Raw genomic sequence first — 15257 nt, forward strand, 5'->3', positions numbered from 1 at the left:
TTGGTATAAAATTTAAGGGTCACAAAGTCCCCTTAATTTGAGTGGGTCGCGCTGACCATGTTTGAACGGTCAACAAATATTTGTCTGGGACTTCGATATTTTGGGAGCGCGTCCTGTCTAATTTCTGGGAGCTAGGTAAAAAATTCAGTTTGTGACCATTCTCAAATATTTAACGTTTTTATTTGTGATGCTGTTAGCGGCCGGTCGCGCAGTTTTCTGACGGCGTTTCTAGGCCGAGATATTTTATTTGAACGTTTTAATACGTATAGGGTTCAAGAAATTCTTCAGTATTGTTAGCCTCTCCTTCAGGATGCAGGATGAAAACAGACGGTCTAGCGCTCCGTAAATCATATTAACTTCATGAATTAATTAAAATGATGAGGAATCAAATAGTCTTGCGTATTATCATAACGGGGAATTGTTTAACTCAAGGTAGTTTCAAATACGCTTTACAAAGGTTATACTACGAGTTCAAAACGTGGGGTACATTACAGATGCAGGACAATGTCATCAACCGTGTTTCCGTCAATTTGAGGAGGGGTGTGTTATGTGTGTAGATATATATCTAGATAAGGGCTATCATTCAACGACAAGCGATCAGAATGGTCACTAAAGTTGGGAAAAGGATTCCGCAAGAATTAAACCTAGGACCTGACTTTTCTCATCTCTCGTAACCAGGACAAAAGTAGCATGCTTATTTCAAGAAAAACTCTAGTCTTACAAAATATATCACGATCAGGTAACGAACTTAGGATTTACAGGTCAAACTTCACGATAAAAAGAATACATTTTATAAGGGTTTTTACAATTATTTCCCGACGTTTCGAAAACTTTGCAGCCTTCGTTTCAGCAACGGGACTGAGGAGTTAGTCGTCCGAAAAGTCAAGGTAACAATATCTACCTACATTTTATAATTATACAAAATATAAATTTTCTATATTCGAACTATCGCAAGTAAATTGTAGATGAAATTTACGATTAAATCCAAGAAATTGTATTATTTCAATGACTAACATTCGCGTAAACATAAGAAATCATTATGCCAACCGCTTGCACCTAATCAATAAAAACATTTATTAATTTACTTTTGAATTTTTGAAATAAGAACAATTTATCCTTCAAATTTTAAACGTTCAAAAATAAAACCGTTACGCTATAAATGAAGAGTATATAGTTGTATAAGCGACTCTTGGATAAATTCAATAAATGATCCATAAAATGGAATTCAAAATGGCTCGGTGAGGAATAACGCGCGTGTTTTATTGTCGGTGGGGTAGTGCGGGACCTTGGCAGTGAAATGTCAAACCGGCTGCCGTCACAACGTGCCGACTAGTGCGGTACGAGTATCGATAACTTTAACTATCGGTTTGTGTGTTTGTCATTGCTTTGGAACTTGAAATTAGAAAGAAAATTATTTATCGTTTTTTCTGTAAGGAAAAGGTTGCTGCATTTAATTAAATGCCTGCTATAGTCGATAATTGTCCACTGGCGTATTTTTTGTGTTTTATTTTTACAATAGTCACTGACAAAATATTTTGAAGTAAATATTTTGAAAGAATTGCTATAAAACACACATAAGATTTTAAAAATATTTATTCCGTTTAACAAAGTTTCAATATAATTATACAATGTAAACCGTGAAATAATATAATAAAATTGGCTTTGACTTTAATTCCTATTTTCAACAAATATACTTAATATACATTTAACAAAACAGAAACTATACACTAAATAATAAATGACATAATAAGTAATCGATAATCGATAAACAGCTGATACACAGTCGCATCACTAAACTCGGAAACAAAAACCTGTCTGGTGGTCAGTGGTGACCTCAGGTAGGGTCCTCCCCTCCACGGCTCGGGAGGGACAAATTGTTATGTTTTACGACCCCATAGCTACGGACCTTAGAGACCTTTTGTGCCATAGAAATGTTTTATATCGTGTGATCAGAATTGAATGACACAAAAATAATATATTCAGTTGGACATATCTTTTTGTGTAGCAGTGTTCTGGCTTTATGATAATATTATTTTTTGATATTGTACTAATAGGATTATTCTTTTTAAGAGAAACGTTAAAAGGATTTGATAGTTGCTAACGAGAAAAAGCTATAAGTCTTAAAACATAAAAGTGATTACTATATCCAATATTGTTGTCCGCCCTAAAGATACTCTCAACTACATTTGAAACCTTTCCCTTTAATATCTTAAGTCTAGCAATACGCTACTCTTATGTATACCATTAATACAGCTGAAAATATTAGTGTTTGATGCACACCTAGAAATGTTTATTATTCTGAGGAGCTTGCATCGTTGTTCTCGTGAGTTTTATGTCTAAATCAGGGAGGTACAAGGATCAAAGCCAACTAGAGTTATTCATATTACAAATGATTTACCCATTTTGCATTGTACTAATGCATCAAAATGTTAGATGACAGTATCAAGCAAACGATATAGCTATATCTTTTATCAATTCCAAGCTTAATAAGCTTTGTTGTGAATTAGCTTTTAAGACTCCGAGAGCTTGAAAATACTTTTGGATATAAGTATCATAGGAATGGTGTAATTTTTGGTATAAGGAACTCATATCACTTTGATAAATCCGCCTGACCTAACCTACCGCTTGCTAACCCTATTACCAAAAGGCTTATGGATTTTAAACTGATACTTATCCTTAGTTACTCGACAAAAGGCGTCAATAACAATAGTTAATTACAATAATGAGTTTAGAATTGACCGATGAATGAACATTACTACGTTACTATCTGACGCGTCGAAGTTGATAAGTATTGTGACGTAGGCGTTCGGCTAACGTCGGCCGCGCTCGGCTAAAGTCGGCGAAGCTCACTGACCTATGATAAAGTGCGTTACCCATCGATTATTTAAATATCGAAGTTATGTAACTGAATTATTTGTAAATTATTCGGTTCAATTTTTTACTGTTTAGAACTATTAGAAATTTGAATAGGGTTCTTTTTAATACTTCTGTGTTATTGGTGCATTGGTAGTGTGCCTGGGCGGTGAGACACATTAGGTTCGATTCCGATATCAGGAACTATATTGATTGAGATTTTAATTCCAAAAATGCTTTATGCGCAAGATTGCCAGTTTTTGTTAGGCGATGGACTGCCACCTGTCGCAATGTAACTTGGCGAAATATTAGCGTACTAGTTGCCTCTGGCTTAACTTTGATTTTTCTTTATCTTCCAACGCATATATGCTAAAACTAAATTATATTTCCTTACTTTAATAAATCTGAAAGTGTTTATTCTACATTTTTCTTCTATTCTCTTCTTGTTAATGAGCAATGAACTAACAAAAAATGCGTAACGGTAATTCGCTAAGCAGCGAACCAAGTTTTCGGATAAAAACATTTGTACAGACAAATCACCGAGTAAACATTTATAAGCAATTGTAAATTTATAAGCATTATTTTATGAATATGAAAAATGCGTTATTGAGTAAAATGACATGTAATCTCAAACGTATAGTCTGGGATATGATTTAAATGGTGACAAACATACATACATACATAACATCACGCATTTATCCCCGAAGGGGTATGCAGAGGCGCAACTAGGCCACCCACTATGGTGACAAACTAAGTACCAATATCTTACAGACAGAATCCACTGTAATGATTAATGAAATACAAGGCGAGAAGAAAGCCTATTCGAGAAAAGCTCACAATTATGCAATCAATATTTGTGAAAAATACATGAAACGTCAACTTCCATATGTTATAACGCAAGACTTTAATGTTCAATATCCAATAGATATAAAAAATATTAGGTTATGAAACAGTTTTCAAACTTGAATTTTGAAAAGGCTCTACAGATCCCATTTTTCTGAAAAGTCTTTTCTATGGCGAAAATGAAATCTTAACTTTTAGTAACTGCCTCTTCGTTATTTGAAATTATATAGTCTGTAATATTAATACTTGCATGTACTCAATCATATTATAATATATATTTAAAATATTTGTGATCATTTCGAAGTAACTTATAGTATGCCTTCTAGGTCCCATTCTACGATTAACAATGCTTTGGTGTTTTTATAACGTTAACAAACCTTATGATGACCAATAGAAATTGTGTGTTAAGTAGTATATTATTATGCATGTAACAGTAAACAGTATGATAAAATAAAAGAGGCATAGGCGTACTTAACGAAAACAAAAATGGGTTTTATTCAACATATACATATATTTTATTCAAAGAAGACGGCATCAAGAATAGTATAGACTCCTTACCAGTGTCAAGGTTTATTTGTACCATGAAATTTAATATGTGCAACATTAATATAGTCATGTTTGAATTTAGAATTTTCACCATGAAGCAATTACCAATTCTACGTCTGATTAAAACGTTTGTACCAAAGAGAATTGTATGGTTTCTATTGATATATATGACCGTAGATAAAAATAAAATATTTTACATCATTTTATACTATTTAATATTTTTTGATATTTATAATCGACCATAGAGCTACGGATTTGGCCTAACGACTGTCGCTTGACAACCGCTGCAAGCACATTAGCGTGGTTTCTGAACCATGTAGCCTGTACAGATGCTATTAGTATTTAAATAACTCCTACGAGTGTAAAATGTCATTGTTTCTTATAGTAGACTAAAATTTTATAAAAAATGGTATAACCAATTTGTACCCCACGGCATAAATGGTCATGACAGGTGTACTACGCCGCGTGAGTTCGTAGCGTTTATTGTAAAATGGGTAGCCTTAATATGGATGGCAGTTTTGACGTTTTTCAGCCTAATGACAAGAATTTAACTACGATAGTGACGATAGTTAATGAAACTATGTGAAATTATACGAAAATTACCTTTTTATGGTGTGGATTACAGAAGCTATAATGGTAGAAAGTTCTGGTCCATTTTAGATAATCTCAATTTGAATCAAAGCAATAGGTGATCTCATAAAGCAAATTAGATTAGTAAAAAAATTTAAGCATAATGGTAGAATGGTAGAAAGTTCTGGTCTATTTTAAATAACCGCAATCTAACCCAAAACAATAGGTGATATCATAAAGAAAATTAGACTAGTCATAAAATTAGAAATGACGGACAATTTTACAAAGCATTTTTAAGAAAATATTCCCTCATACTTTTCGAAATAAAAAACGAAAATTTGACAGTCCGCCATTTTTGTACAAAATGGACGAGCCGATGGTCGGTGCATCTCGCAATTAGAATTCCAACACTCGCCGGAGACTAACATCGAACACGTACAGTTCTATTCCCGTGAAAGTGCACGGCCATGACCGAGTGTATTGACCTACGCTTCCGATCGACTCTATGTTGGCCTAGGTTATGCTCAGCGTCACCGCTTACGTGGAACGCTTTGCCGCCATTTTATAAACGTGAAAATGCCGGGAAAAATGTGTCGCTGAAGCGGCCATGTTGAAAAACATAGATCATAGAATACATGGTGTTCTATTTTTGAAATTATTGCAAATGGGGTGTCCGTGTTTACAGTTAGCTAGTGAAACAAACAATTTGAGGCGTACTTTTAATAGCACGCCTTTTAAAATTAGATCTTAAAGCAAACTCTTAAGTTATCAACGATGAAAGAAATATAAAACACAACAAAAATAATGTACGTAAAGGTAGACAGCTTAGAAAATTATAATATGGATAAAAACGAGACATGATCTAGTTGTTCAATTCATACAAGACACTTAACATAGTTTTTATAGAAGTTATTAACAATCTGCAGCAAAAGTATTATTCAGAATCGATCGAATATTCATAAATTCATAAAAATCATCTCGTGTAAAACTATGGCATAAGATCACGAAGATTTTTTATTCATAAGTCTTAACAGAATTAGTTAATTATTCTTGCAATGAAAACAAAGTTATTTTATTTTATGCAATGCTAAAATTTCTTTACTTTCATTTCAAATATTTTAAAAATTAATGACGGTTACAATATAAAAAATTGTCTGGTGCAAGCAGAAAACTTAACAAACCCAAATATATTTGTAACGGTAACCAAACAGAAACTTATTAGAAGACCTTAGGGGCTAATATATTAGAAAAAAGGACTTACATATTCCTCCGGTAGGTCGGTATGACGTCACGACACGTGCACCGTCGCGTCTGTGTAGTGTGCACAGAGTGTACAACTAAAAATATCAAAATGATCCCGATCGCTAAATAGTTGGAATTGAGTGTTGGTGTGGGTAGGTGTTTTGATGGGGTTGGTGGTGTGGTGTGGTGATGCGGCGCTCGTCGCGTGCGGGTCGCGCGAGGTCTCGCCGTGGACTGCGCCCGCGCCGCCGAGCCGTCGTCGGAGAAATTACGTCAGCGAGCACACTGCGCGCGCACCCCTTTCTTTTTTTTCAGTAATTAATTTCTTGCGAAGATTTTTGGCGATATGATTTTTCTAAAGACTACACTGGATCGATTGTTGGATGGTTTACAAGAATATTTTTTAAGATCCTGTTAATTTGTATGTGATGTTACTTCGTGCACATGGCATGTTTTTTGATGAATCCACGTACGTTGCAGTTTGTAACATTGACCATTTAAATTTAATTAACCAGAATATATTAGTTATTTTACCAGAGTTATTTTACCGCTAGATTCCATAAAATACGATCTATAGTGTGTGTAGTGTAGGTACCTAGCCTGCATTTGAAATGCTTAAGGTAAAATTAGTCATTCATGTTAAGCACGACTTTTGTATGAACCTTCATATACTTTTTGGATGTAGATACGGTACCGTTAGAGACCTTTACCCTGATTCATATATACCACAGTATTTCCATCTCGATCTTTATAATCTTTGACTACTATCCTCTGTCAAAAAGCACTTAATTTTTTACCTTAAGGTAAATCTCGACGCAAAATAATAAACAAAGGATTCAAGCGTTACCGGATAACAAATGTTCCTAAACATTATTAACGTTAGTGCATAATTGTACCCTCCTAGTAAGAATCCTCTAAGTTTCTAACACGTTTTGTTAGGGCGCCGTGGACGCGGCCTATCCTGGCGCACCGCAGTCGATCCCGGTTACCTGCGCCCGCGCACACAGACACTCTCACACACACGCGCAAGACGCAGCCGTGCTCTAATGCCGCCAACGGACGAACCGACCAAAGCAGCAATTGTTTTTTACAAACATTTTTTGTTAATAAGAATATTAAAAGCGAAAGTCGTCTTGTTGGAATTTTCGGTTACTTTTACATTCTGTAAAGTTTTGTTTGAAATTGGAGGGTTGAAAAAAAAATGGCATGACGTGATCAATACCCGAATTCACATACATACTATGTAGACGCACAGTGCTCCTAAACGCATGGTGGCGGCAATTTCACAGTTTCCTTTGATTTTGTTCAGGTTTGCTAATCTGACATCCAACTGAAAAAAAGTTGTATCTAAATATTACCCAATCATAGCGCTTCTTTGCTTACGCACTACAAATGCTGTCATGTCGAAAGCACTGGCAAACAGACGTAATCATAGCATTGATCCTTACTTACTTTATGTAATATTCGTAAAAACGGGCTTAATTGATGGTTAATCCAATATATTGGAAAGAGAGACGTTGCATTTTCATTACGATGCCAAATGAAAACCACCTGATTTCCTGGATATACGCCCATTGAACTCGGAATGAGTCACTGTAGAAAGGGTTCCACCAAATGCACTGTATTGTGTATAAAGTTGGGTAAAATTATATCCGATACACATCCCTTTGGGTAACATATTTATTAATTGTCCAAATAAAGATACTAAATTATGAAAACCAAAGATGTAATACGGGGGTCCATCGTAAGAAATTCTTTCAATTTGTACTTTAATTGATTTTTGAGATTTCATTTACCATTTAATTTTATATTGCAAAATTTATTTCAATATTTTTTCTTTTCTAGTTTCATTGTTAGTTTGTATCTCTGTTTTTAATATTTCCAATTCCTTATTTTTTACATTATAATGCGTTATTTTCTTGGGATTCTGTTCCTCTTCTTCACTTTAGTATTCAAAAATATAAACCACACTAGCCACATCAGAGTTGTTTTAAAGGTAGACAGAAACAAATGGATTTCTACCAAGTTATCCCTTAATTTGCCAAAGGTGAATTATTACTTTATGTCCAAATTCAGGTAGCATCATGCTTTTGATAAAACTAAACGCATTGTATCATGAACCTTGCCTTTTACAAGCATTAATCTAATTAGTATTTCGCCTTTTTGGCTCCCAAATTATTTGACGCAGGGAAAGTAACAAAGCAATGATTATACCAAAACTGATTAATAACCTTTATTGACAAGCCGGGATATCTCACCTCACAACTAAACATCATCAATAATAAATACTTTTGTAAGGACGCTTACCGCCTTATCCGTCTAACTCGGCGGCTAAGAAAGTATAAATAAAACATAAGTACGGGCGATGGGCAGTGGGTACGCAGAGAGGGACGTTGCCCGCGCCGCGCGTGTGTGCGTGCTCGTGTGCCGGCACGTAGTGTAGCTGTGTGCTCTAAGTACACCGCAGGCTGCACTCACACCGAATTGAAACGGCAAATTGAGAACGGGTGTTGGTGAATCTTTTGAATATGAAGAAAAGTTCTAGAATATTAATGAAGTCTGTTCTGCTCAGGTTGGATGTCCCGGGTGTTGTTAGAGAGGCGGTCGTACAATGTAGCGAAATCGTCTCTGCAACATTCTTAGAAAAGTATTATGCTGATCTCATGTTGGAGTGAGATATGGGCAAGTGAAAAAAGAGATGGAAGTCAGTAAACCGTCGTACATCCGTTTGTCGATCAAAAATAAACGCTAACATTATAAGTAGTTGAGTAAAACCACAGTAACAAAAATCAAAACATCTCCCAACAAACTCTTCATCTTGCATAGCAACTAACCATAAATCCTCCATCCCTTTCACACGCACTCGTCAACCAACCATCCATTCCTTTCTTCCCGTTCATTCAGAATCGAACATTACACCTCAGTGTGAGTCGACATCAAACCAAGCCAAGTTCAGCGGCGCACGGCCATCCTATGTAAATGGCGAGTCCATAATTACGAGACACCGACTAGAAACATTAGGCTACTGTTTGGAGTCTTCCGTGATTGTAGACAATGTCATGACATCTAGGTATCTAAGAAGACTTTCGATAATCTGGTCTTTTACTGCCAGTTTGCTTTGCTTTGGTTTGATGGAAATTTTAGCTATTTTGCTGGATATTATGAGAAATTTGGATAGAGGTTGTTTGCGAGGATTGTTGACTGCTATTTGCAGACGTCTCATGCTAATTAACAGAGTATATATTCGTTTTTAATTTTTAATTCAGGGTGTTAGTATTTATAAACAGTTGAAACGCTTATCAGGCGAGTGACTTGCTCGTATCGTCATTAAAGTTGAATTTATTAGAAAATTCGTGCTTGAATGCTACAAATTTAAAAAAAATGCAATTCTATAACTCAAATCGTATGAATGATGAAATTTAGCCTGTCTTCATTTCGAATTAATCAATAAAAGTGTAATTTGCTTGATTTTAACCCTCTGAGACGTCAAATTTTGGGCAAAAAAATAGATCCACACAAAGAGAAGCGCAAACTGGAATTGCATCCAGGGCCATTTACTAAAGTCATTTCAATACCCAAAGGACTTATATTAGTCGCCTGACAGTCTGGCAGTTGATTCAGATTTTTTAACCAAAAATGATGTAATTTTAAGATTTGGAGGTAATGCAGTAGAAACCCGTCTGCGATAAAATCTGTTGGTTTGACTCATCGCTGACGAGTTACGAGGGTTCAACATCCAAATTCAGATTGTATCAATGGCTGCTACGTTAATTTTTGGACACGAATCTTAGGGTTAGCTCCAGATGTATCGTGATAAAATTTACATTTTTGTTTGGATGTGATGTAACACGTAATTTTTCCGTCCCATTGGTCTTGTGTCCCTTTTTTACTTTCCCACCCTCACAGCCACCACTGCAACTCCTGTAATCCAAAATCGGGAGCACTAGAGCATTAATTAATCATAACCCGTTAAGAAATTTATCAAATAGAAGAATAGAAAGGAGTTGGTAATAATTTTTTCCACTTCTCTTTATAGCAAAGTGGGGGACAAAATTATGAACTACAAAATATATTTATAAACCTTAATTATAGTGACATTTATGACTGGAAAAGCCAGATGTAAAGCACCAGGATTAAATGAAAAGGTCCTATTATTTGCACTGTTAAGATTTGATGCCAATAGGAAGTAGGGCAAAAACGCTAGAAAGCACTCAAATTCTGCCTAGTCTCTACAAGGTCAATGTAGTATACAACTCCAGAATTTATTATTATTTATTTTTTTATTTATTTTATTTCGATGACCAACAAGTATTCTATTAAAACATTTACAAAAGATTATTCAAATGTAAATCAAGCTAAATGCACAACCACATTAAGATAATCACAGCATGCAATAAGACGAGTGATTTCAGTATTTGCATACTATCTAAAATAATGTTGCGCTTTTTTTGCTAAAAACTATTCTGCCAAAATATGCGATGTGCATATTCTTCGTTGTTACTGTCATTAGGTGAATATGAACGCAGGTGTATCAAACAGCTTAGAGAAGAATAATTGGCACTTAAATCTATCGTGGCCTAAGGAATTGCGAAACACAATGACATTGTCAATTTTTAGGCTGATTTTCTCAGTTCGACTCTTAGAAATAATACGTGTGTGACTTATTTTATTTTAAAACACATCTAAATTGTGCGGAATTGCAATTCGATATCGCGACAGGTTCTAACCTTATCACATCATGGGTCGGATTATAAGTTAAACAAAGTGTGCACTTAAAGCATGTTTTGGGCAACGGTATGACTGCCTGACGTAAACTGTTTGGAGTATCAAATACTGTAATAACAATATAAAAAAACGTAAGCATTAGTCAACCTGGAATCAAATCACAAACCTCCAGGTTGACAGCCTAAATAGATTATAAATAACCCTTAATAAAGAAAAAATGTAGTATGCCAACCATAATTTGCTATAACTTTGCGTATAATTCGTCCAAGTTAAGTGTTAATAAGAAATCTGTTTACTTATAGACGCCTTTAAAGGCTTGAAGTTAATGAAGATTGAGAGGAAATTATTGCAAAAATGTGGGTGCCGCTGTCGATTCATCTCAGTATCTCAGTATTAACAAGTTAATCTCTATAGATAACCGTGGCCAGCGCTTCTCAACTTTATAATTTTTGCATAAACAGCACCGTCAAGTGAGGTTATTAGTGATGAAAATAGTTTCATTTTTTTTCTTTAAAAAGGGAAGGGTAGCGGCCCTATTTCGGCGGAGTTGTACCTAATGTAATCTGATATTATGGATTTCCCTTAGCAATTAGTTAAAACTCACTCGTATGAATTTTGCATCAATTGCAACTTGTAATTAAGTGCTACGCAATTAGGCTAGTTGTTGATTTTTCTAAATAAGTTCTATGGCATTCAAATGAATGACTGAAGGAGCAAGACATGTTTGATTCAAACATCTGAAACCTTCAACATATGACACTTGTTGCAAAGATAGATCGACTGGTGATGGACTAAGGCTTAATACCTTTCAGCAGTCTATTGCAGTATTAAGCCTTATCACCAATCTTCTCTAGAGGCCCATGCCTAGCAGTGTAGTATATAATACAGGCCTGGTATGATTATATTATCGTAAATTTATCGATTCTTAATTATAATTAACCAGCATGGTGTGAATTTTGTGCTCGATACCTACACCAATTCCTCCTATTAAATCATGAAATTCCTCCTTATTAAAACACGAAGTATGTATATGCACTGTCCACTAGGTACTTCGCTTCTGCTAAACCAGGCATACGAGCTTAGCCATATTGCATATTGAACCGAGCCTAAACATTGATAACCACTGCCCCCTCCATTAATAACCGACAGTGTCTCAAGCCTAACAACCGGTACTAGCTACAAGTATTGCGTGAGCTTCCAGCTTATCTCGTAATGACGGCCGATGCCGATCGCCTCTGCCACTTGTTAATCGGGCCCTAACATCGGACCCTGTAATGGAGCATGTTGGTTCAACTAATTGGAATTTTGTGTTTTGACAGATTTGATTTAGCGTTCAGCACGTTGTATTATTAATTTTGCTATGGTAGTGAATGGCAAATCGGGGATGTGTTTACGTTGCAGTGGCGAAAGGTCCATAAAAACTGATTCATGTCAGCTTCCTTTATAGAGAATTTATGTCGGATCTAATTATCGCTAGAACGATTTGAAGACCGCATTCTTGCATTTCGGAAAATTTCACCTTTCGCCACTGTTATGGCGTCAATTTGTCGAGTAAACACTATACTAGTGAAAAGGACAGTTGTGTAAGTAACTTCAGTATCTAACAGCTACATAATAGTGAAGTGTTCCTCAACAAAATCTCGCGCGGAGCCTGGCGAACTCACTACTCAACGTCATTCGATGGCTACTGTCGATTTTGGCAACAGTTGCACTTCGAAATGTTACTATTACGTTACATATGAATGATTTATTCGAAGAAGCCTCATCCATTCTCCTTTGAGAGTTGGCATGATTCTTGTGCTATTGTGGGTGTTCATAACCAGTGATCATTCAACATGAGGTGATCAACTTGTTCATTTATTAGCTTTAGTATTAAAAAATAAAAACATTTTATCGCTTGCAATAGTCTTAAAGTAAGTACCAAGGATTATAAGCTCTTAGGACGACCAAATGATAATAAATTCTACTTTCTAAAACATGTTCAGGCTATTACTGCTAAGGGTCGCATTTATAAAGAAAATGCATCGTTGTCTTTTAAATTCAATGTATAAATAAACTAAATTGTATTGTATTTATCAAATTAGTAGTAAAGAGCCTTGCACCACACAAGATCTTAAAACATTGTTTCTTTGACCACCTGTTCAACAGCGCCATCTATATAAATAATCTGATTAAAATGTCCTTTATTTCTCATGAGAACAAAGTAACAAGATAAAATAGCTTATGTGTTACATCTTAGCCATGGTCTACTAGGTGTGCAAATTTCATCGAAATCCATTCAGCTGTTTCTGCTTTTACTTCTAACAAACATCTAAACATTTTCTCAAATTTATAATATTAGTGAGATTACATGCGTATATGTAGGAGCTGTATTTTTTCCACGGCAAAGCTACTTTACTAAGCATTGAATTTACTTTAAATGTGTCTCTTGTCAATTGTCTATCAATGAGATATTGAAACAACAGTGCCTGAATATTGTTGCTTAGTAATATAAGCAATGACTACCGAAACTCTCGTATTATTGTGAGGACAATCAATTAACACATGACGTCACAACGTATATATTTGTTACCGAGGTCGTTCCCGATGTTCCCCAGAAGCTTCCAATTAGAGTTGGCAATCTGAGGCTGCGACAACCCGGAGCGAGCAAAAAGTACGCCCCTTAATAACTTCTAATAAGTGCTGGTGGACAGGTTCTAAGACCGGCCGGGGTTAGACGCAAGCCGCGTTCGCGCTGTGTTAGAAAAACGCTGCGGTTTTTTTGTCATAAAGCTGCGGGGTTTTCTATTCTGATCGCATAGTTGTTTAAGATTATAGTATACCTATACTCGGCTATATACTGTCGATAATCTTAAAATTTGTTAGCATGGTAATTGATATAATTTATAACAGATTTTGCTGGCAGAAAAGTCTTTTGGGGTAATCAAAGATTTAAAAAATCACAATAAGTATTTGCCAAAAAAATTGTATTTATTAAAGAAATTTTGAAACTGGGTTTCGTTCAGAGTTTATACTATACAAACGAAATTACAAACTTGACTCTTGACTTCATACAAACAGGACTTACCAAAGTGCCCCAATTAGTGTTGTGCCTGTAATTCTACGATCATCGTAAAAATAAATTTGCACAAGTATAAAGGTGTGTTTAATCGTACGGCGGGCCTATTTCCTACGTATCGCACTTTTACCGTGTTCATTGCAAAACCGCAGCGTTTTAACAATCGTTCTACAACCCTCGCAACATTTATAGATATCTCTTAATCTAGGTACGTATAGTTCATTAATAAGCCATCTAAGTTTATTAATAATGCATGTACGCCGGCATACGTTGAACCCTCCGTGAATATATGTTCTAATGTGCTAATCGTCGCCCGCGGCTGCGGGACGGCCACGAGCCTTCGGAATTAGTTATGAACAAATAGTTTAATCTATTTCAATTATGATATAAGTACACTGTGGGGATTGCTTCGATGGCGATGTATTACGGTAGTATTGCAGTGTTAATATCCGGGTCCGATTTCGAGTCGGGTAGTGATATTGGGTTTTCTATTTAGTATCAGGCCGGAGTCTGAATTTGTACCCGATTAGGCGATAGGGCTCGCTCTCTATCACATCATAGAACGGAATACACATAACGGAGAAATGGGTACATCAGTTGCTTCACTGTCTACCCCTTCGGAGACAAAACGTTAGACTGTGTAAACTGCGGAGATTCTTCTAGTTCTTGTTGGTAATGATTCCATTCCTAGGAATCAATTTGTCTCACAATCAAACAAGATTAATTTGAGATTTGCTATTGTTCTGGTTATTCTGTTTCGTACTATTGTATTGTGTCATACCTGAAACTCACCCCTCATTTTATTCCTAAAACTTGTCATCGGACTTTAAGTGTAATTCAGCTAATTTAAGTATAGCTCGGCCTATACTATGCTGTGGCAAAAGATGAAACTACTTTTTTGTACTGAAAACGTTAAATTTAAAACAAAAGCAAGAGACGCCACCAAAGCAGAATTTTTTCTGGTCTGCCTTAAAGTGTGCCAACTTTTCTGAATTTGCTCGTTCCTGTATCTATTTGAAGACGACAACCCAGCATTACGAGAATCAAGACGCCGATGAAAGATTTATTTTCTATAGCTTACAAGTTCGAAATGGACACGCCTCAATTGAGCGGTTAAGGCTTGGATGGATGACTGCGTCCAACAAAAATATTGAGACTTTCCCACAATCGGAACGGGTTAAGTCCTGTGGGTTGTACGTACTTCGATGGGAACATTTACTATATTTATTTCTGTCTGGAGATAGTAGAAAACCTAATCATGGTAATTATGTAACCTGTTCTTAATCTGTAAGTATTAATGTTTATTTAAATGTTTAGTTTCAACATCATGTAGGTTCTGATATTAAATATTTTTATTGACTATCTAACCTAAGGCAATGATTATTGATGTGGTAATTTCAAGTAACTTACTGTTAATAAA

Source organism: Manduca sexta, chromosome 19 (assembly GCF_014839805.1).
Source record: "Manduca sexta isolate Smith_Timp_Sample1 chromosome 19, JHU_Msex_v1.0, whole genome shotgun sequence".
Classification (NCBI taxonomy): Eukaryota; Metazoa; Arthropoda; class Insecta; order Lepidoptera; family Sphingidae; genus Manduca; species Manduca sexta.